This window comes from Pinus tabuliformis, chromosome 5_1 (assembly GCF_031772625.1).
Source record: "Pinus tabuliformis cultivar Carrire ecotype Pingquan chromosome 5_1, CPIR1, whole genome shotgun sequence".
NCBI lineage: Eukaryota > Viridiplantae > Streptophyta > Pinopsida > Pinales > Pinaceae > Pinus > Pinus tabuliformis.
Window position 1 is genome coordinate 864,876,179 of NC_142305.1, and position 24,971 is coordinate 864,901,149.

General features: G+C 42.9%; 1 protein-coding gene and 1 pseudogene across 4 annotated transcripts in view; one reads left to right on the top strand and one right to left on the bottom strand.

Annotated features, from left to right (window-relative positions):
- The window catches only part of LOC149167569 (diacylglycerol O-acyltransferase 1A-like), a 32,825-nt pseudogene extending 21,504 nt beyond the window's left edge, over positions 1-11,321 (bottom strand).
- LOC149167568 (histidine-tRNA ligase) overlaps positions 1-24,971 on the top strand; it is a 341,880-nt gene that overhangs the window by 311,059 nt on the left and 5,850 nt on the right. The gene's annotated exons all lie outside the window — the stretch shown is intronic.

Consider the following 24,971-nt stretch of genomic DNA (forward strand, 5'->3'; position numbering starts at 1 on the left):
TGTTGTCTAGGTTAATCCTCTCTACGGACTTAGACGATCCCTCTAGCCCAATGAGTGGGTCTAGCAACCAAAGTGACAATCTACTAGACACTTTCCTAAGTTGCAATTGAAAAGAGAAACGAAGAAGATGACCTACCTTGTTCTGATGCTATCTCGATCACTCGTGTCACGGGCTCGTTCTTGCTGCTCTCAGCGTTTATGCACCTGCACAAGAGATCAAGCCACAACAAGGCATGCAAATACAAATAGCATATTCAAAAGCAACCTACTTAACTGATCAAGGAATGTTAAGCCAAACAATACATGAGCATACACATTTAGGGAAAATGAACCAGCAGTTGTATATTAATGGAAAATAAGGGGAAAAGCATACAACCAAGTCTTGGTGTTGATAGGCTCTCCTTGAATGAATATCCAAGTCCAAGCTAGGCTCTCCAAGCACTCCTCCAAAGCCAAATGAATAACATGTAGGCACAATCTTAGCATAAGGGTGCAAATAGGCATAAACCAACAGACCAACCATTTGGGAATGGGAGAGGATGAATATATAGGCCGGGAAAGGGAGTTAGGACCTCTCCGTAGATAGGATTAGGCTCTCATCTCAAGGAGGTAGCTCATATGGATAAGACCAAGAGGCCAAGTTGGGAGAATTCGACCTCATCTATGCCAAACAACCTCCAGCTCATCGCTTTGGAAGCTTCTAGATCACGAAGCTTCTCATCGTCTTTGGGAAAATTGCCTTTTTGGGATCATCGCGGGTATACAAGTGAACAGAGCGATGAAATCGTGGGTCTAGTATGATGCAACAGATGATCATCGTTGTTTTTAGTCTCATAAGGGCGATGATTCTCAAATTAGGGTTTTAGAACTATTTCGTTCATTCCAATCAACGTCCTAGGAAGGATTTGAGCTGCATATATGAATGAGTACACTGCATAATGGTCATGTTTCGGGCACTTCGGGGTATGTCACGGGGAAGTACAGGAGGTGTGACAAAATACTGTGTAACAGATGCCCCCTAAAGCATGAAGGCAGAACGGGGAGTGATGGCTGAGATGCTTTATGAGCTTTTGCAAGGACGAGGACAAACATTGTCAGGAGACCTGCAAATCAAGGACGCATATACATATACATATCTGATATCAAACATGAATCCACAGTATGGACGCAACCATCTGGATAATAAGGACTATATGAAAATATCCATGGCATGGGCGTAGGCATCCAAATGAGAAGGATCATCTGTGAATCTAAGATCCAAGGTATGGTTGCAGCCATCCGATATAGAAGGATCATCATAAATATAAAGTCCCACGGTATGGTCACAACCATCCATATAGAAGGATCATCATAAATATAAAGTCTTATGGTATGGTCAAAGCCATCCGTATAGCAAAAATGTGTGTACAATCATGAATAACATATAACTCCACGCAACCTGAGTCATATCAGACAAGACTCAGGGTCTTGCGCTCCATCCCGACCCGATCAAAGTATGAATTCTAACATGCGAATGAATGTGTCGAAGTCGAACATGCTAGAAAACCACCTGATTATCGACCAATGATGTGGACTGTTAACAGGCACGAGAGAAACCACCAATGATGCCAATGGATCTCAAGGTACAACAATACAATCCGTGAATGTGATAATGAAGCTGAAGTCGAGCACTCGTGGAATCATCCAATCGGAGGCCAATGATGAAAACCTATCGTTGGATGCGAAGAACTTGCAATTAAGGCATGCAAGCTCCAACGTACTGAAAGGGAGTCTTTAAGTCATCTTCCCGGATAATGAGATGAAGTCGACAGGAAGCAACCCGTCGAAAGAGGGTCATAATGATTCCCTCATCATCGACACAAAACAAGGAATAAAGTGGAATGAATGAATAGGATCCAAGACTGTAACAAAGGGTCAGATAATGTATAGGTAATACTCTGCAGATAGGACTTCTCTTGAACATATTGGCGACACGACTCCGGAGTGTGGCAGCATTTGACTCAACATAGGACCAAGGGTCATAATGACAAAGTGGAATAATCAAATGCGAGGCAAAATGGACTACCCAAACCCGGAAGGACAACTAACTAAGTGAGGATGTCCCAAACCCGACACGAGAAACAAATAAGTGTCATGTTCAAGAGCGACATGCTGCCTATACAAGAGATGTTTCACTTTCACTTTTTCCCCCACTATTTCTAGTCAGTACCTCTTTATTTTTACACAAGCTTGAAGAGGATACCATATGCTTGTCATATAAGTTCACCTTTTGGATGAATCCATCCTAGTAAGCTTTACGAGTCTTAGGAAGGAGAAACTCGGTCTCATCATGGTGACGAGTCTTTCGTCGTAAAATTTTAACGATTCCAACGTAGGAATAACTTGGTGTCCTTTTCACATTTAGAGAGTGTGAAAAAGAGACGAAAAAGAAAACTCCATCATATACCTTTTCGTAATTTGTCTCTCGAACTCGAAAAGGTAGAAAACAATATCCGAGAGAACCTCCTGACCATGTCGACCAAGGTGTACGTTTTTCGTAAATAGTTAATCTCAGCCCGAAAAAGGGGTAAGCGTATCGCCGTATACTGAGTTGACGTCGATTCATTTGATTTAATGAGTTCGAAATGACAAGTACTTGGCGATCTTTTCAGTTTTTGAAAGTCCAAAAAGGGCTTAAAGATGACTCCAGGGGGGTTCCTTTTTCATTTATTTTTAAGGAGTTTGAAAAAAGAGATAAAACAACAACCCATAAGAATCAGTAAAAAATAATCATTGTCCACCGAAAGCACTTGTAACTGCACAAAGAAATGCACCCATCACTAATATCAAGATATAATAATAAAATATTATTAACAAAAATGACTTCAAAACTTATAAATAACCAAAAGTAACATTATTTTTTACCATTTTACCATAGTAAGTTCTGAAACTACATTTGTGCCCTAATTTGCTCGATTTTCAAGTGACCATTGTGGGAGATTCTGGGCGCCATTTCACAAATCGTTTGCAGCAGGAAGAGGTCTATCCTTTCTCTTGCATTTCATCACAGTTTCATGCATTTTTAACAGAATTTTATGTGCTAAAAGGAGGGATTTTAAAATTTTTGAGTGTCGGCGATCATCGCGGGTTTGGTCATCGGATCCGTGATAATCGCTCTCGAGCTCAAATATGCTCGTGATGGCATCACTCTGTTTATAAAAAAAGGCGCGATGGCACCGAGGCGGAATTTGTTTGAAAAAAAACCCTTTTTAAAGCAAAATTTCTTGATTTTAATCCATGAAAAGGTTCTAATAGGTGTTAAATGATGTTTTGCAGGAGATCATGGTTCTAGAATGGAAAGAAAGAGGCCATGAGGCCGAATATCACGAAGAAGCTCAGAATCCAGAATGCATCAATGCCTTGAGAGATTGTGGGTTGCTAAAGTTCTTCAGGACCACAGGACTGAGGGCTTAGGTGGAATTGTTGCCTTATTTGATCAGTCTTTGGGATGTGGATCGAGAGATCTTTATCATCAAAGGCCAGGAACTGGAAATAGAAGAATCAAACATCTATTTTATCACGAGATTGTCTCGAAGAGGAGAAAGAGTCCAACTCTTCGGATCTCGCCCAGGTGGTGAGAGTACTAGTGCTCTGATTAGGAGGCATTGCCCAGGTGTAGAGATGACGAGGGGTGGGAAGGTGAAGATCGCCACAATCACCAACAACCTTCCTTTACGAACCATCCTATTCACCATAGCTCGCGTATCTGGGATGCAAGCCCTGCATGAGAGTTCAAAATCCCAATTCCAGTATGGAGTTGAGTGTTTGACCCCCACCATATTCAACTAGTGTGGAGGCCTTCTGGCGAATATGAAAAGACAACTGACCAAAGGGAAGCAAGGGAACCTGAGACAATTTGGGTTCGGCTCGATACTGGTGACTTTCTTCCTAGAGCGGGTACCCCTATTCTGGTATCAGTGGGCAGAGGTACCAGATCCTGCCCCCCAAGACCTGAGGTTAGTGAGGTGGAGTCAACTCATGCCTCGAGGAGGGACGATTCAGCATATGCACTACCCTCCACAGTGCTTTAGTTGGCTGCAGCGCCAATTACTTGTTGTGGACGATTATGCATATGCTATCACAAATTTCCGCTGGGATCCAAATCTAGCTTTGCCACAAGGAGAACAGTGGACAGATGCAGGTAAAGACTTGTTTTTTGGATTTTTTCAGGTCTTATGATTTTTTTGTTTTTGTTTGTAAAAGTGTAAATTGAAACTCGACTTATGATAAATGTGCAGATGTAGGACCCGAAAGACCACCTGGCATGTCGCCAATAGCACGATAGGCTGCTCATCAGATAGTGGGCGCTGACTATGAGGAAGGGGCGGACCCCTTAACCGAGATGGAGCACAACCTAGAAGCGATTACTTGAGGAGTTCTGGAGTATGCTACTATAGACGAGGTGCCACTGCTGGCAAAGAGACACACAGTGGGAGTATCCGCAAGACTGCGTCGACTGCGTCGACTGTTAGGCCAAGTGATCAAAGCAGTCTCGTGCTACCGTGAGCACCATGTACGCTGATAGCCTTTCTAGCTCTTTTACACATTTTGTAGGTTTTGAAAGCCAAGTGTCCCAGAACACTTTATTTTTGATATTTTGATGTAAATACTTCGACATAATCGATCAGTTTTATAAATGACGCAAATGTCGATCAAGAACATAATTGGCTAGTGCATCTGTTAAGGTATTCAAATTGCGTGGAATGTGTTGATATGTGATAATATCAAAATTTCTTTCTAGTAATCCAACACGTAGATACATACGCAATGTTTGTGGATTTCTCACTGAGTAATGATTCTTTAACTGTAATACAACGAGCTGTGAATCTAACTTGACAACTAAATCTCTAATGCCAAGAGCAACTGCTTCTAACAATAGTTCAATGACTGCATTGTATTCAACAATATTGTTAGTTGTCTGACTGAGGCATATACCTTGTAAGTCAATCAACTCGCCATCAGGGGCAAAGAGTGCCCAAGCTGCGGAGGACAAATTCCATGTGCTACGACAAGCACCATCAACAAAACCGAGATAATGACTTGACGACATCTGCAAACCGAGTGGAACACAAGGTAAGCAGAAAAACACATGTCTGCAAAGCAAACAAACACACCAAAAATAAAAAAACTCACACTAATGTACATTACACGAATTTCACGCATAATATTTTTTCAAATACAACCCATTTCGGGGTTGTGACAATGCATTTCCTTCGTAATCAACTAGCTCATAGGCGCCTTTCTGCAAAACATGTTTGACAATATATGGCCCATGCCACATAGGTTCAAACTTTCCAGCACCTAACTTATCGTTAGCCTGATCATAAAGGAGGACCAAGTCGCCTTCGGAAAAAGTGCGGGGAGAAATGGTTTGATCAAAATGAGCTTTGACACGTTTCTTTTGGGCTTCAATTACCATCACGGCAATGCGACGGGTCTCGTCAAGCCTCTCAAGGTAGAGTAACCACTCCTCTTCAGGTGAGGTGTTAGGAAGAAGTTCGACAACTAATTTGAGTGAAGGGATCTCGCATTCAATCGAAAGAGTTGCCTCTAAACCATAAACTAGCTGGAATGGAGTGAATCCAGTGGCCATCTTAGTGGAAGTTCTGTAAGCCCAGAGAGATGAGAATAGCATCAAATGCCAGTCCTTTTTGTGCTTCCCAATGGTGCATTGAAGCATAGTAATCAAAACTTTATTAATTGCTTTGACTTGGCCATTGGCTTGTGGATAGTAAGGAGTTGAGCTATCATGATGAAGGCCCAACTGAGCAGTCAGCTTTGCCATCATGTACTGATGAAAATGTGATCCATGGTCAGTTACAATGGCTTGAGGAACACCAAAACATGCTATGATGTGGTTGAAGAGGAACTGAGTAGCCTCGGCCCATTTAGTGAAATAGTTGACAGCGACAATAATATAGCCATGCCCCTTGCCCGAGCGAGAGTTACATGTCATGAAATCTATGCCCCATTTAGAAAATGGGCCAACGATAACTACTGGATGTAAGGGTGTTGGTGGCGCGCTGCTTGCAGTTAAAAATCTTGCATTCATGGCATTTTTGAACAACCATAATACAATCCTTAAAGATAGAAGGCTAGAAATAACTAGCGCGGAGGATTTTTTGAGCAGTGGCGTAGCCGGACATGTAACCACCACAGGCGCACCAGAGTGGCAGTCATTAAAATCTTGTTCAGCCTCGTCAAGTGTGAGACACATGCGAAGAACAAAGTCCACACCAACTCGGTATAATGTATCAACAAGAACCCGATAGGGTTGAGACTAATGTCGAATGCGGCTTTGGTAGGATCCAGACAACTCAGATCGGAAGGTCTGGGTTTGAAGAGAAACGATAATATCTTGTTAAATTTAGGTATGTTCTATGCTAAGAGCAATTTATTTCAATTTTCACAGTTAGCTCAATATCTTTTCCAGATTAGCAATCACATCAACATTAGAGTAAACTGCAGATAGAACATAAACATAAATCGCAGAAGACAAGCCAAGACAAGAGGACACAAGATGCGGCGCTAGCTAGGGACAAACCCCAATGTGGGGAAACCCTTGATCAATTCTTCTTACATGTTCTTCAATAGTTCAGTAGCGAGAGAGAGAGAGAGATAGTACGTTTACAACAGAAGTCAACACTTTGACTTATCTAGATAAGAGCATAGATCATCTCTAAGAAGATGATACATGAGATCAGTTGAAGACATGCTGCTTCAACTAATTCTCCAAGGTGACTCCTTCACTTATCGTTGTGCTGCATTTCATCATCATGCTACACCTCACTGCGTTGCACCCATCATCACTACGCTGCATCTCATCACGCTGCATTAATCATGACTGTATCCATCACTGTACTGCATTATGTGCCATTGTTGCTTCATGTTGCCATCCTGACCTATGTGTTGGTTGTACCTTGCTTGCTTGTTGTCCCTAGCATGCCTGTTGTCCCTAGCATGCTTGTTGTTGCATGCTAGTTGTCCCTTGCATGCTAGCTGTAACATTGCATGCTTGGTGTATTTGCTGCTAAGTACCATACAACTGTCCCAATGTTAGTTAGCTGTCCCTTGCATGCTACTCTCCTTCGGAGACAGATGCTCCGGCTGCTTAGGCAGTTTTGGCAGTTCCGGCTGTTCCCAGTAGTTCTGGTTGTTCCCTGCAGTCTCGGCAGTTCCGACTTTTCCAGCAGTTTCGGCATTTCTGGCATTGTCGGCTTTTCCAGCTTTCCCGGCTTTTCCAGCATTTTCGGCTTTTTCGGCAGTTCCAGCTTTTCCGGCAATTCCGGCTTTTTCGGCAGTTCCATCTTTTCTGGCAGTTTCGGCTTTTTCGGCAGTTCTGGCTTTTCCGGCAGTTTCGGCTTTTCTGGCATTTTCGGCTTTTACGACTTTTCTGGGAGTTCCGGCTTTTTCGGCTTCTGCCCTCTGGATTAGGGCAGCGTTATCGCTTAGGATCTCTCCTCCTACTAAAACCCAAAGACAAGTAGAGAGGAAGAGATCCCAAGTGTGTTGAAATGACTTGAAGGCCACCTCTATTTAAATTTTATACTAAAACGTTGAGCACAAGTGGGGTTTATTTGGTTGCTGGCTGACCTTGACGAATTGTCCCATAACACAAATAAATTCATATATCCATGAATACTTATCGGAATCAGATGATCTTTAGATCAATCCTACACCTCTCAATGAGAGGGATCCAAGAAAAATATCATCTTCCATTAATAAGATGACCCACATGGAGTTTGGCCCTAGTTGCCAATTTTAACATATCTCCATCCCATGGGTCAAGAGTGCTAATGAGAAACAAAGTTTCATCAAGAGTTTGCTCAGTAAAATCAGTAGGAGTGTTTGCAGACAAAAGGGCACATATTAATTCAGCAAAAACAAGTGATTTCTTTGATTTGGTGGCCGTAAACTCCAAATCAAACTCTTGTAGGATAACAATCCACTTGGAGTATTTGCCTCCTAGTAGTTCATGAGTCAATATATAGGTCATGGGGTTGCAATTAGATTTCACCGTGGTTTTCCGTAAAAGGATATAATGTCGAAATCTTTGGACAACATGGACTGCTGCCAAGGCAAGCTTCTCGACATGGGCATATCGAGTCTCAGTATCGAGAAGATTTCGGCTTAAGTAATAAACCACATGTTCGTTGCCATTGTCGTCATTTTGAATTAACACCATAGCAATGGTAGTATTAGTTGCAGCCAAGTATAGGAAATAATTGTGTCGATAATCAGGGGGATGCAGTAAAGGAGCACTGATAAGCGTGTCTTTCAAAGCATCGAAGGATTTTTGGGCAACTTCATCCCAAACGAAAGGGATCCCCTTCTTAAGTAAGCGAGTAAAACCCTTGGCAAGTTCAGCGTAATTAGGAACGAATCGACGAAGAAAGTTAGCCTTTCCTTGCAGGCTTTGCAATTGCAACAATGAGGTAGGGGGGGGGTAAGTTAACAATGGCCTCAACTTTTAAAGGATCGATTCAGATACCTTCGCGGGACACCACAAAACCAAGAGTTGACCAGATTCAATGCAAAAAACACACTTGTGCAGATTGAGACGGATGTTATAATGCCAACATCACAGAAAGATGGATCTTAAGTGATCTGGAATCTGGATGGTCACGACACTTAGCAGAATGGACTGGTAAGTCGTGAAGGTAAGGATGACAATGTGTCGAATATCGTGAAACGCATAAGACATTGCTCTCTGGAAGGTAGTGCCAGCGTTTTTAAACCAAAAGGAAGCTTCTTATAGGCAAAAGTGCCCCATGGACAGATAAAGGTTGTCTTATGTTGATTAGCAGGTGAAATGTTGATCTAGTTGTAGCCAGAAAAACCATCCATAAACGAGAAAATCTCACTCCCAGCACACTCGTTGATGATCTGATCGATAAACAGAGTGGGATAATTGTCTTTTGGACATGCGCGATTGATGTCGCGGTAATCAACACAGACACGGATCGTGCCCTGCTTTTTGGCAACATGGACAATGTTGGACACCCAATCTGTCAATGGGATTGGATAGATAAAGCCAACTTTTAAAAGCTTTTCCACTTCTGCTTTAATAGCAACAACCTTTCGAGGATGCACGGGGCGAAGCCGTTGGCGAACAGGCTTGGCACTAGGATAAGTCGGTATTTCATGCACCACTATTGTTGGATCAATACCAGGAATTTCCTCGTATGACCATGCAAAGAGATCTCGAAATTCTTTGAAAAGTTGAGTGTAAACCCTGATCTCACCGGGAGAACAGGAAACCCCAATATGAATGTTCTCGACAACTTGAGTTTTAATAGAAATGTCAAGAGGCATAGTAGCAGTAATGTTTCCCATATTACCCTCCGACAAGACTTCATGTGCCAGGACATGGGTTTGAAGTGGATGCGTTGGGAAATGAGAAACAAACACTTCAAGACACGAAGGCATCTCACTGAGGCTGGGAAGAAATGAAGAACGATGATGGAGATTGTTTTAAGGAGTTTCGTCTAGAGACATAACCTCAACGATACTCTCATCAGTGGGGAATGTCTTGTTCAAAGGATCCGGAGAATCCCTAGAACCAAGACAAGGAGATGGCACATAAGTATCCCGGTTCATACCAAAAACAACATGAATTTCTGAAGCGGCCATCGAAACCAAGACAATTTCTTAATAATTTTGCTCCAATGGACTTAAAGGTATAGAATCGCCAAATGAATCAATTTGATCTACAGTAGGAATAATCCAAGGATCTGTAGAAATCGAGATCATATTGATCGAAGTAACATTTGGAGGTGGGAGAGTAAAAGTACCCATTAAAGCAGAGTCTTTGAAAAGACTTGCCCCCACACTCTCATAAGGAACCTCGGTATTTCCCACATAAGGGACATTGTCGTTCGATGAACCAGAAGAGAAGAAAGACAGTTGGTCGACGGTGACAATTTTTCCTTCGTGAGGAAAATGAAGCACCCATAACAAAGAAGAAACCACACAAAACATAGCGTGGGTCCAACTTCGCCCAAGAAGAAGGTTGTAGTTGAGATTCGCATCTACAACTTCCACTTCTAGCTCAACGGTCTTTCCTTCCAACATGATCGGCAAGTTTGTGAGAATACCGTATGGACGGGAGCCTCTGCCATCAAAGGCCTCCAAAGTGTTCGGGGATTGGTTAAGAGAAGGAGAGCCAATGGCCTTCCAACACAAAACAGACATGATGCAGGTGGAAGCACCCTCATCAATAACAGTCCGATGAATTGTCTTTCCTTTAATGAGACCCTGTATCAGAAAAGCAATCTGATGAGGAAGATGAGGAACGTGGTTTTCAAAATCAAAGGTAATCAGACTCGAATCGACAAGATCAGTAGTGCCTATAGCAGGCAGCAATGATTTCCGCTGCGTTGGACAGGTTTGGAGAACCTCCAAAGCAGACATCGCCAAAGGTGCTTGAGCTAAATCCTCAACAATATTATAATGTTGTGCAGCTCTAGCATTCGGGTTATAAGATGATTTCCGAAGTACACCTTTGGGAGGTGGTTGGATTATGGACTCACTATTAGGGCGCTCAATATGGAGTAGACCAGAACTGGACGGAGTGGAAGTAGAAGGTATATCGGTGACTTCTTTCTCCACTGTCTGCTTATGCGGGGTTTGATAGTCCTTTGTTCGAGTAGCAATCGAAATAGGTGATGAACCTTGCATCATGAAAAATTGGGAACCAAAGGAGGCAGAGGATTGTTGTTGGTCTATTAATTGCATCTGCTGAGATGGAAAAGGTTCTTTTAAAACAACCGGAGTCCCTTTCAATAAGTGGTTAACTTTAGAACGTCGGGGACAATCCTTGGTGTAATGGTCTTCCTCATAGATGAGGTAAGGATATTTCGGCTTTCTCTTAGAAGCATCATCAACAAATGATTTGGGTGGATCCTATTTCGGGGCATCGGCTTTGGCTTTACCTTTACCCTTTTTCTTACCTTTGGAGGCCTTATCTGCTACGATAGACTGAACAGCATGTACCTCAGAGGTTTTACCAGGACTTGATGAATTTTTCGAAGGATTATTGGAACCAGTGTTTGAAACAGATTTCTGTTTCAAACTTTCGAGGAAGCCTTCGTGGAAGTCTGAGACATGGAACCAATTACACCATCAACAGGTGGTACATCAGGAGACTTTGATGCTGTCAGATCCAAAGATGGTCTTAGAGCATCAGGCAACATCTCATACAACGTGCTAGATTGCGAATAGACTAAGTCTAGATACTAAGCACAGGCAATAGCTTGCTCTTCAGTAACACATCCACCCATAGCTATATCCTTAGCAATCTTGTTAACGAATGATTTTGTGAACCATTCAGTCAACAACTCATTAGCAATCTCGAATTTGATGAGGCGACACCGATGTCTCCATTCATGGATATGATCAGAAATGTGGGTCGCGGTATCTTGCTTAAGGGATGTGAACAAATGAGTGCCAGTTTCATACCGAACCAACAATTGGAAGTGGGTGAGGAAGGCCATAGCTAGAGAGTTAAAGTCAGCATAGGTAGCTCGAGGCAACTCGATATACCATTTTGTGGCAGCACCTGTTAAGGTTCTCTGAAAGAGGCAAAGACGGATAGAATCGTCAACATATGAATTTGAAGAGCACCATAAGTGATACATCATCACATGGGCTTGCGGGTCCTCTTTAGACTTTCCTTCGAATTTGGGGCAGTTGCTTGGAATTTTAGTTGGAATCGGAGGCCAGTAAGGCGAATGAGTAATAGGATCATTTGTGAGCCGTGCGATATTAGGCAACTCCAACCTAGCCAAGAAAGGCAATTGCGCGTTGAATGGCATGTAGGGCCTTTGAGGAGACCCAAACTACGGCTCCAACCTTGTTTGTAAGGATTTTTTCCCCACAGTGGAGGATTTTGCCCCTCTTGAGGGTTATCTTGACCATAAGGTGGATTTTGTCTAGGGTGGGTTTGATATTGACCTACCATACGCTGCTGATAAGCGTTATACACGGCATATGGATTGTAAGGTTGTTGAACTTGTTGACCCTGAACCTGAAGGGATTGACCCTGTTGTTGTAGGGGTTGACCTTGGGTTTGCAAGGGCTGACCCTGTTGATACGCATATGAAGCTTTCTGCTGCAAAGGTTGACCTTGTTGCTGCTGTAAAGGTTGACATTACTATTGCAAAGGTTGGCCTTGTGAGTACAAAGGTTGAGTAGACTGCTGAACAAACTTAGTTTGCTGCTGCAAAGGCTGCTGAGACTGCGGCAAAGGTTGCCCCTGTTGCTGTAACAGTGGCCCTTGCTGCTGCAATGGTTGCCCTTGCTACTGTGAAAGTTGTCCTTGCAGCTGCAAGGGTTGTTGGACAGTTCCTTGGGATATACCCTTTGGGTATTGGTAATTTCTAAATTGATTCTGACTATATCCACCAGGAATAGCGGATTGACCAGGCGGGACATAAGCTCCTGCTGGAGGAACGTAAGATGGATTGACCAAGGCTTGCGAACCATATGGGACATAAGCCTGTTGGAGTGGAAACTAAGCCATATAAGGTTGTTGACATTGGATGTTACTTGACCCGGATGGACCAACAGGGTTAGGAATACCACCAGAATAAAGTTGATTAACTCCAACCATGTGAGTTTGTAATCCACTCACATTGGTTTCACCTGACACGAGGAATATTCAGATTTTTCCCCCCAGGCGGTGGCACATTTTGTCCACTTGATAGAGGGGTAGAAGAACTAACAGAAACTTGACCTGAAATAGTTGGTTGTATTGGAAGGGTCGGTTGAAACGACAATACAGGCTGCGATGGAATCGTAGGTTGAATAGGAACTGACGTGATAGCAGTTTGTACAGAAGTTCGAGAGGTCGCGTTTGGAATGAATGGACCAGATGTAGGCATAGCATTTGAAGACCAAATGGGATTTTGATACAAAGACGAAGCACTAGGAGTACCCGAAACTAACTGAGCTAAGGTTGTATAACCAAGTGGAAGAATGGATCCACTAGTTTCAGGAGAAGTGAGAGATGGGACTCTTCCTGTAAAAGGAAAGCCTTTTGGAGGAAATTCATGCCCTTGTTCATCATCGACATGAGTGTTGATTCGGGGTAGCATCGGATGTGCTCTAGCCACGAAACTTGGTGGAGAGGCTAAAACACGTGTGATCTCCAATACCCAGAAAGGGTTTGGGCAGAGTCTAAACAGTTTGGGAGATATTAAAATAATTAATATTTTTAATGTAATCCCTAAGCCTAAACTTAGGGAAAATAAAATATTAATGTGAATTAATATTAAACTATGTTAGAATGGTCCAAAAGTCATGGATCAAGCCAGATCTAATGTTAGCCATTGATTAGGGACTTAATCTCGGCTGTTGATTTGTTAACGAGAAAAGTATAAGAGGCTTGAGGGTCACTTGGAGAACACATTGAGGGAGACCAGTCAGTTCAATTTTTGGAGCAGTATTAGTTCAGAAATTGAACTAGCGGTCTGGTGAGCAGTCATGAGGTAGCAAGTACGGAACAGAGAGACGGGAGATCAGCGCAAAGGTAGAAGAGGCAGACGCAGGGTCAAAGGGAGCCACGTAGAGGAAGCAGAGACTGCGCAGAGCCAGCAGGGCCTGCGTCATCCACACAGAGGCTGCAAGAGTGACGCAAAAGGCCAGAGAGGTTGTACAGAGCCTCAACAAGCTGACATAGAGGGTTTCAGGCCACGCGGAGGTTAGCAGGGTGACGCTGGGCTCAGAAGCAGTGCTGAAGAATTTGTCTGTAAGCCAGTTTAGCACCCTGTTGTACTAGAAAATTGCTGAATAATAAAATCCTCCCTTGCTAGACCGGTTTTCCCACATTTGGTTTTTCCAGGGACATTAGTCCAAAATATCTGTGTCAATGTGTTGATTCTTGTGCATATGTTTGTTTCTGTATTACGATGTGATATCTGCTGCAGTATTTATTTCAATGTTTATTGAAGTGATTTCATGAATAACTTATGGTGGAATAAGTAGGAAAAGTAAATCAGTTGCTGCAGTGATATAATTTTTCACATGGTATCAGACCAAGTAATCAAAGACAGGAAGGGAAAATTAGTTATGGGTCGAGACCACGATGTAGAGACATCCACCTCAGGGGACTCACACAGATTTTTAAAAGATTGCACAAGAGTAAGAGATTTCGATTTTTCTATGTTGGCTTCCAGGATGGAAGAAGAAGTGGCGTGCATGACTAGTGCTGCATCATCAGAAGTATGGTATATAGGTAGTGGAGCCTCATGGCATATGACGGGAATCAGGGAGTGTTTCTCAGAATATTGAGAAGAAAAGATGAACTTTTAGATTACCATGGGGAACAAGGCAAAGTGTACTCCAGTAGGGAAGGGTACCATAGTTTTTCAGACAGAATCGGGAGAGCAGTTTCGTGCCACAAATGTACTGCATGTACCAGGATTGGGGATGAACTTACTTTTCATGTCACAACTACAAGGCAAGGGATATGACGTCTACTTCATCAAGGAAAAGGTATATGTCAAACACCCGAGCTGGAAAAAGAAAGTGCAGATCAGGATCAAAAGTAATTGGTTGTATAGATTACAACTAGAATCACCAATGGCACTAATAGGCAGTCATGGGGACAAGGACTTGTACAAACTATGGCACAAAAGGATGGGTCACTTGCACCATGGAGCTCTGAGAATTCTCAGGAGCACTGTAACAGGAGTTCCGAATCTGAGTATAGAATGAGATGATGTATGCAGGGATGTGCTCTAGGAAAGTATGCCAAGGCGACATTTCCTAGGAGCAAACATAGGGCCAAGAGTGTACTAGGACTAGTACACTCAGATATCTGCGGACCTATGTCCCTCAAAGCTCTTAGTGGTGTCGAGTATTTCCTTACCTTCATTGATGACCACTCGAGGAAAACTTGGATTTATTTTCTGAAAACCAAGGATGAGGTTTTCTGTCGATTCAAGAAGTTCAAGGGTCTGGTGGAGAATCTGATTGGGAAGAAAATAAAAGTTTTGCGCTCAAATAATGGTGGAGAGTATGTCGATAAGGGCTTCATTGATTATTGTGCTAAGGAGGGCATCAGAAGAGAGTGGACAACTCCCTACAATCTGGAGTAGAATGGGGTAGCAGAAAGAAAGAACAGGACTATTGTAGAAGCAGCTAGGGCCATGCTGTATGATCAGGATATGCCAAAATTCCTGTGGGTGGAAGCATGCAACACAACTGTCTATGTTTAGAACAGGACTCCTCATCGGGCATTGGGCAAGATTACTCCAGAGAAAGTCTTCACTGGGAAGACGCTTGAAGTCAGTCATTTCAGGATATTTGGGAGTTTAGCATATTGCCGCATACTCGAAGAAAAGAGGATGAAGGTGGATCAGATTGCGGAAAAGGGATATCGGGTGGGATATACCGAGAACGCTAAGGCATACAGAATCTATCTTCCAGGGAGCAGGAAGGTAGTAGTACGATGAGATGTAAAGTTCATGGAGGACAGAGCTTTCAGAAGATCTCGCGAAATGCCTTCCAAGGAGTAGTCGAAAGAGGATCCGTTGGTCATGCCTCTTCAACCAATAGAAGTGAACAATTCTTCCTCAGGTCAAGAAGATTCTCAAGATGAGGAGGAGGAGCGAACAAAAGCACTTGCTGGCAGAGGAGGAACTAGCAGGGAACTTCGTCAGATTCTGCATGATGCAAAGAACTTCATCGGTGAGCCAAGGAACAGTAAGAGGGAGCGAAAACAACCAGACAGATATCAGGGGTTAGTAGCTCAAGATGGAGAGCTTGCCAGTTTCAAGGAGGCAACTCAGCATCAGGTCTGGCTAGATACAATGGTAGAGGAGTATAACTCTATAATGGTAAACGATGTTTAGGAGGTGGTGGCAAGGCCTCAAGTCAGATCTGTGGTAGGTTCGAGATAGATCTACAAAATCAAATATGCTGCGGACGACAGTGTTGAAAAATACAAGGCCAGGTTTGTGGCTAAGGGGTATGCTTAAAAGGAAGGGATTGACTATGAGGGAACTTTCACCCCGGTAGCTAGGTATACATCTATTAGGACCATGATATCTCTTGTAGACCAGATGGGATGGGAGATCCATCAGATGGATGTCAAGACGACATTTCTGAACGGAAGAACTATACATTGAACAACCAGAGGGCTTTGAAACTCATGAGAATAAGTCTCATGTATGCAGACTGAAGAATGCCTTGTATGGGCTGAAGCAGGCACTGAGAGCATGGATGATGGTATGGTCGAATAGATGGCTACTTGTAGAAGATGGGGTTTGTCAAGAGTGACGCGGATCCGAACCTCTAATATCTGGTTGTAGAAAACGAGCCTCTTATCTTAGTATTATATGTGGATGATCTCTTTCTGACAAGATCATCTAGACTCATTGAGGATTGCAAGAAGAATCTAGCCACAGAGTTCGATATGAAGGATCTAGGACGAATGCACTACTTTCTAGGGTTGGAAGTTTGGCAGCAGAAAGGAGAAATCATCCTTGGGCAAGGGAGGTATGCTACAGAAATCCTGAAAAGATTCGAGATGGGAGACTGTAGACCTATGGCTACGCCAATGATCACCAATTGGAAGAAGATTGATGCATCCGAAGACAAGGATGTAGATCCCATCCTATAATGGTAGCTCATAGGTTCCCTGATGTATCTGGTCAACACCAGACTAGATATTTGCTACGCTGTCAACACCCTTGGTCAGTTCACGGTGGAACCAAAGAGGGCACACTGGGTAGCAACCAAACACCTTCTCAGGTATTTACAGGGAACAATTGATTATGGGCTCTTGTACACCAAGGGTAAGGATATCAGGTTGAGTGGATTTACTAATGCAGATTGGGCAGGAGGTTCAGTGGATCGGAAAAGTATCTCTGGGTACTGTTTCGACACTGGATCAGGTATGACCTCCTCGTGCAGTAGGAAATAGAAGTCCGTGGCTCTGAGCTCATCTGAGGCAAAATATATGGCAGCAAGCACAACGTCGTGTGAGGCCATATGGCTTAGAAAACTGTTGATGAACCTATTCAGAAGAAATATGGAGGCGACCAGGATCATGTGCGACAATCAGAGTTGCATCAAACTCTCTGAGAATCTAGCGTTTCATGATAGGTCGAAGCATATTGATATCTGGTCTCATTTTGTCAGAGACTGTGTCCAACGAGGAGCTGTACAATTGAGCTACACTCCTACAAGAGAACAGGTGGCATATATCCTCACCAAGGCCCTTGGAAAGTCAAAGTTTGACTACTTCAGGGAAAAGATGGGGATGGTAAAGAACCCCTTTCAGAAGTAGAAATGAGTGTGTTAGCAACACGAATAAAGAGGGAGTTGCAGTGCAGATGTAGTGTTGGGAGAAAGGACCAGCAGCAAATAGATGCAGAGGGAGTTGTCGTATAGATGCAGCAGTGGCAGAGCCATGGGCAATAATACAGGATACAACAGTGCAAAGGATGTTGGGCAGGAAGGCTTAGCATCAGCACAAGAACCGATGTTGGATGATCAGGGTGATGCTCAGTGAGGAGTATTGCTAGAGCACAATCCTAGCTAAGAGGGAGTGTTGATTTGGGGTAGCATCGGGTGTTCTCTAGCCACGGAACTTGGTGGAGAGGCTAAGACACATGTGATCTCCAATACACAGAAAGGGTTTGGGCAAAGTCTAAATAGTTTGGGGGATATTAAAATAATTAATATTTTCAATGTAATCCCTAAGTCTAAACTTAGGGAAAATAAAATATTAATGTGAATTAATATGAAACTGTGTTAGAATGGTCCAAAAGTCATGGATCAAGCTAGATCTAATCTTAGTTGTTGATTAGGGACTTAATCTCGGTCGTTGATTTGTCAATGAGAAAAGTATAAGAAGAGGCTTGAGGGTCACTTGGAGAACACAATGAGGGAGACCAATCAGTTCAATTTCTGGAGTGGGGTTAGCTGAGAAATTGAACCAGTGGTTTGGTGAGCAGTCAGGAGGCAGCAAGTACGGAACAGAGAGATGGGAGATCAGCGCAGAGGCAGAAGAGGCAGACGTAGCACCAGAGGGAGCCACGCAGAGGCAACATAGACTGTGCAGAGCCAGCAGGGCCTGCGTCATCCAGGCAGAGGCCGCAGGAGTGACGCAGAAGGCCAAAGAGGTTGCGTAGACTCTCAATAGGCTGACGCAGAGGGTTTCAGGCCATGCAGAGGTCAGCAGGGTTGCCGTTGGGATCAGAAGAAGTCCTGAAGAATTTGTCTATCTGTGGGTAAGCCAGTTTGGCACCTTGTTGTACTAGAAAATTGCTGAATAATAAAATCCTCCCTTGCTACACCATTTTTCCCACATTGGGTTTTTCCGGGGACATTAGTCCAAAATATCTGTGTCAATGTGTTGATTCTTGTGCATATGTTTGTTTTTGTATCACGGTGTGATATCTGCAGCAATATTTATTTTAATGTTTATTGAAGTGGTTTCATGAATAACTTATGGTGGAAGAAGTAGGAAAAGTAAATCAGTTGCAGCAGTGATAGAGTTTTCACAATGAGGAGTATGAGTAGCGGAAACCTCCGAATGACCCAGAGAAGAGGTTAGGTTTTCACCCTCTGACTCCATAAATGGAAACAATTGGTGACGAGGAATCTAAGATGTGCGAGGAGATAACTCCAAAGGAATACTAGGCCGATCGTAAGGACTGTAAGGACGTTGAGGAGATATCACAACAGAATCGAATAACAGATTCGGCGGATGAATAACAAGCCTCTGTGGACTCTCAGGGGTCTGAATAGGATTGTCTGGGGTCTCAGGATCAGATTCTTGAGGTGACCAGGAATCCGATGGAGGTGGATGAGAAGACAGGGGTTGAATACTTGGAATAATCCCAAGTTCAAAACCTTGATCTTCAAGTGACTGAGGAAGCTCCGGATGAACTCCTTGGGAGGACCCTTCAGTATCAGACAATGAAGGGGAACTGTGAGATGAACTCAATGGTTCAACCACGATGACTTCCTCTCAAGAGCAGAAAAGGAAAGGAGATTTGTTGAGGGCTTATTAACAATCTTGAAATTAACAGGGAATTACTCAATATTGGTCCAAGAAGCAACTGCTTGGGTTCGACATGTTTATCGTGGGTAGTTATTTTTAGAAACAAAAACTTTGCCTTTTCATCTTTTAAGAGTCGAGAAAAGGACTAAAAGGTGACTCTAGTCGCTTTCGTTGGTTTAGCGAGCTTGAAAGGACAAGTGCTCGATGATATTTTCAAATTTAAAGAGTTAGAAAAGATTGAAATAACCACTCAGGGAACTCTAACAAAAGGAGTACCAAGTAACCGTGAACTACAATATACACCTCAGCAAATAAATTTACCAAGGAGTTGATGTACGTGCAGGGAATCTCCCCGAATGCTGTGTTCAGTGTATCCCGTTGATAGGGCAGCAGACTCGACTTCCTATGGATAAAGGTTTGCAACCTATAAGGGCCTCACTTTATATACTCGACAGTACGAGGAGCACAAGTCTGTGCTAGCGTTGTCTAATGCAAAAGTGAATGACAACTGCTAAGTTTTATAGACGTTGGAACATGTCTCTAGCCTAGACCACTAAGTATGAATGTTAATGTTTCAAATGCTCCTTAGATTAATTGATAGATTTTAAAGTTGATCTTGAAATTATGTTTTGATTTCAAGGCCTTAACAATGTCACCTGTTCCTAAAATGCAACTAAATGATGAAATTGAAATCCTTTCATTTGATGAAAACTACCTATTTAGGGAAGAGAAACACCCAAATCATGCATCAAACAAGCAACAATGCATCAATGACAATTTTCCAATGCTAAATGCAAAACATGAAATCTAATCTTTCATATCATAAGCAAATGCAATGCCAAAACAAAACCTTAAAGCGAACTACCTTAAGATATAATGATGATTTCTTTTTCACTTTAATGATGATTTCTTTTTCACTTTAATGCAATCAATGTAATCTAGTGCAAAAAGCAAAAGAGAATGCAAACAACTTCAATAATCATGAAAATCTCTTTCACATTAATGATTTTGAATGCAACAAATGCTTCGAAAACTACTTAAAAGATAAACACTTTTGCTTTTGTTTTTCGAAACACAAAATTCAAAGAAAATATTTCCTTTTAGTTCAATCGAAACAAACAATTTGACAAGCAACTAAGTGACTTTCAAAGCATCTACTCAATTCGACACTAATGAAAACAACTTAATACCCAAGAACCAAAAGTGATTTGCAAAAGACGTCCAAACACAAAAAGACTCTTTTAACAAAGGTAATCGATCTCTGAAGAGAAGACCAATGAGTGAATGAAGGATGACCTAGAAGACCTAAAACCCTAGAAGGCAAATCAAGCTCCAAACACACTTAAAACCAAATTAAGAGGCAATTGTAATCAGACAAACATGTCAAGCAAGACAAGGACACTAAAATCACACTGGTAAGCCACTGACAGAAGGCAAAAAACTGAAAACAAGAAGACAAACCCTAATTTTCTTTAACCTCTATTATCATTGCACCTGTTAAAAGAAAAGCAACGATCATCGCTATTGTAATCAACATATCTGCGATGTCATCGCGACTGTGAGGGCCAAAACCACGATGGTCGAGAAAGATAAAGAAAAAACAAAAAATCTTCAAGAGCAGCACAAATCAAGAACCTTCAAGCAATTACCAGGAAGTGAAAATAGTTACAGACAAGCAAACAAGTCTGGGATTGGACGGTTGGTCAAACTCATCACAAAAACAAGGTGAAGGATTGGATGGAAAGGATCATAGGCTCCCTAGCGGAGTCGCCATTTTGTTGTCTAGGTTAATCCTCTCCAAGCACTCCTTCTCCAAGGAAAATGAATAGCATATAGGCACAATCCTAGCATAAGGGTGCAAATAGGCATAGACCAACAGACCAACCATTTGCGAATGGGAGAGGATGAATATATAGGTTGGGAAAGGGAGTTAGGACCTCTCCAAAGATAGGATTAGGCCCTCATCTCAAGGAGGTAGCTCATAGGGATAAGACCAAGAGGCCAAGTTGGGAGAATTCAACCTCATCTATGCCAAACAACCTCCAGCTCGCTGCTCTGGAAGCTTCTAGATCACGAAGCTTCTCATCGTCTTTGGGAAAATTGCTTTTTTGGGATCATCATGGGTATACAAGTGAATAGAGCGATGCCATCGCGGGTCAAGTATGATGCAATAGGTGATCATTGTTGTTAAGGGCGATGATTCTCAAATTAGGGTTTTAGAGCTATTTCCTTTAGGGGAAGCTCAAGGCATTTCCAATCAACGTCTTAGGAAGGATCTGAGCTTCGTATATGAATGAGTACACTGCATAATGGTCATGTTTCAGGCACTTCGAGGTATGTCATGGGGAAGTGCATAGGTGTGACAAAATACTGTGTAACACAGTGAGACACTTTCAAACATAGTCCGAAAGTATCTCACCTATGACAAAGAGATTTATTCCATTGTGCAGGCCTTCCGGCAAAGGAAGCATTACATTATGGGGAAGGAAACGGTCATCCACACAGACCACTGACCCCTGCAGTTTATATAGTCACAAGGGAAGTTGCAAAACGATCGCCATAAAAAATGGTCCACATACCTGCAATAGTGCCATTTAAACATTAAGTACAAGAAGGGTAGCACCAACAATGTTGCATATTGCTTTAGCCGCTTGCCAGTTATGGCGCTGACCAATGTGCTAGACTCTTGTGGGTGCGAGACTTTGGGGTGGCTGCATCTTTACAAGAGTGATCCAAAATTCGGCAACACATACCAGATGCTCCTGGAAGGCAAGCAAGTTCCAAATTTTCACCTCCAGGATGCACTGTTATGCCACTTGGGACACCTTTGTGTTCCTTCAAGTGAGCATGCCAAGATGATTTGGGAGGCGCACTACAGTCGGGTCGCTGGACATTTCGAGGTAGAGAAAACAGTGGCAGTGCTACAAAAGTATTTTTATTGGCCAAACCTTCGACAGGATGTTGGGAAGTACATCAGATCTTGCATTGCCTGTGCCATTGCCAAACCGACCATCAAGAAGCAAGGCCTATATACTCCTCTGCCTACTCCTAGTCGACCTTGGGAATCCATCTCCATGGATTACATGTCGGGCCTTCCTTCTACTAAGCATGGCAACGACTGCGTTTTCGTGGTTGTCGACAAATTCTCTAAGATGTCCATTATGGTGGCTTGCAAGAAGAGTATCATAGCAGAAGCCACTGCTAAGCTCTTTTTTGAACGTGTGGGTACACTTTGGGATCCCATAGTCCATTATCTCAAATCGAGACAGCAGGTTCCTAAGTACATTTTGGTCAAGTCTCTGGTCGATGCTGGATACCAAGCTCACTAAGTCCACGACTTTCCACCCCAAAATTGATGGCCAAATAGAGGTCATCAACAGGATGATCGTACACATTCTGTGCATGGACAACTTGAAGCATTCACACACATTGGATGAAAGCCTCCCCTATGTCCAGCACAACTACAACAAAGCTTTCCACAACCCAACTGGCCACAACCCCTTTCAGGTGGGGTTGGGATTCCAATCACTATGTTTCATTGATGTGGCCATACCATTTGTAGCTACTCAAGCAGATTCGGCTCATGTCCAGTACAAAGCTGACAGGGCTAACAACTTCATTGAGCGCATTCAGCACATCCGCTAGCAGGTCCATGACATATTGGACAGAGCCAATGCTAAGTCCAAGCAGTGACATGATCAACATCGGGTGCTACACAAGTTCTAGGTGGGCGACAAAGTTTGGCTACATTTGCAGAAGGGGCGCCTTGCTAGGCCCCACCACAAGCTTCCCCTGTTCCGATATGGGCCATACACCATCACCAAGCTTGTAGGGGACAATGCCTTTGAGATTAGCATTCCACCATTCCTTGGCCTGCACCCAGTATTCACTGTGGGCCGGTTGCGGCCATACATTCTCCCATTGTTGGACACATCAAACATTGTTGAGCAACTGACACCAACAAAGTTCAACCCAAGCTTCATCAAGCAGGCCATCACTGATAGGATCATGGATACACAGATCAAGAACACTCACCAACAGAAGATCCAACTATATCAGATTGTCAAAGCTGGCCAACTCCTGCATTAAGGCAAGTGGCTCACTAGGGACCAAGTTCAGCAGAAGTTTCCCCATCTAATGGAGGCACTCAACACAATGGGGACCATTGCTTCCTCAGGGGGGAGTATTGATCCAAGTGGATATTGGTGGCCACCTGACTTGGAACCCCACCATTGTACCATTATTTCTTTTAGTTTCCTTAATTGTAGCACAAGTTACTATTTTTGGTAATTTTTCCGGTCCTGAACTTCTGGTGCCGTTTGGAGGCTCTAAAAGACGCTTTTTTGGAAAACAGGCAAATGTGAATATTCGACTAACGTTTGTAGTCGAAAGTTGTAGTTCTCTGATAGGTCTTTCTAACAAGGTATCATGCGCGTCAAATGGAGATCATATGTCAAAGTTACGACCCTGGGAAGTTGATGTACCAATTCACCCCAACGGGGCCCACAATTTTGGCGCTTCATCTCCTAAGGTTAGGTTTTTGGATGTTTAGGGTTTTCTGTTGTTTCTCAACCATAAATAGGCCCTCGAGCCTCATAGTAACACAGTTCAGAGGCATATAGCTGCCACATCTCTTCTCAAAGATAAGTTACCATCACCTGAGATAGTTTATTTCCATTCTATATGTAAGCATATTTCAGTTCTTTGATATCAATGAAAATAAGTGTTGTTTCTGCTGCATCTCTATATTTATGGTTATATCTGTATTTTGTTGCGTTCCTATTCAAGTCCGAATCAATAACATCCAAACTCATCCTCCAAAAGGGATAGCCAAAATTTCACAAGAGTAGATAACCCAATCCAAGTGATGATGATCAAAATGAATCATCTCACTTCTATTTATACACTCTAATGTATTCAATTTAGCTAAATTGGCCTAATTGAGCCCCTAAAATAAAATAATGTGCATAATAACAATACTTTTGGTGACAAGCCCACCAAATAGCTCCATAATAAGCATAATTAGCCTCTCAAGAGGGCAGAATGATCAATATAGTGAGTCGTTGGGCTTCTGAGAAGGTCTAATGAATCCAAGGGGTGCCATGATGTGAAAATGGACTCTAAACATAGTGGACAAGGGGTTGGCTGCTTTTTTTCCAAGCAAGAACCTATAGTGCTCCCAAGTGGGTGTGGGGGCATAAAGGACATCCTCATGTGTCTCCAAATGGATCGAAGATGCCTGTAAAATATTTGAAAGGGATAGAATGATGACATAAGCCCTCCCTCTGCAATACGAGAGATTCTCTGGACCCTAGAACATCTACAAAGTGTATGGGGCAAATGTGGAGCTGACTGGGCATGGTGAACTAGGTGCATCATCCTCTTCCAAAAGTTGGAATACGAGTAATCCATGAGTGCTGTTGGGATCCATGAAGTAATCTCTGCTATGTTGGAGGCTCAGGGCTCTCGACGCTCTCCCTACAAGTGCCAATGTGGCCCTTTGGAGGGCTAGGACCCTGCATAGGGAGACCAAGTCCCAAATGGAGATCCACCTATAATCCTGCATAAGATCCAATGCGTCCCCTTTTCCCTCCAAAACAACAAGTCATTAGAATAATCAAGTAATAAAGCTTACAAGTCATGGGATCAATGAGGCACTTCATGGTGGCATGCCCTTCCATAGTGGGCTTTGGCATGTACAAGTGTCTCCAAGCTCAATAGTGGGGTTAACCAAGGACCCTCTTAGTTGGTTTCAACTTCTAAAGGGGGTGACATGTCCATGGTACATCCCTCAAATGGTAGGTGGCAATGATATAGTAATGGAGCGGAGTGGGGATCAGGGGAAATCATCCAAACCACATGTCATGGTTCATGGGTAGCTACAATAAGGAGAAGACCATAGTTGGGTATATGA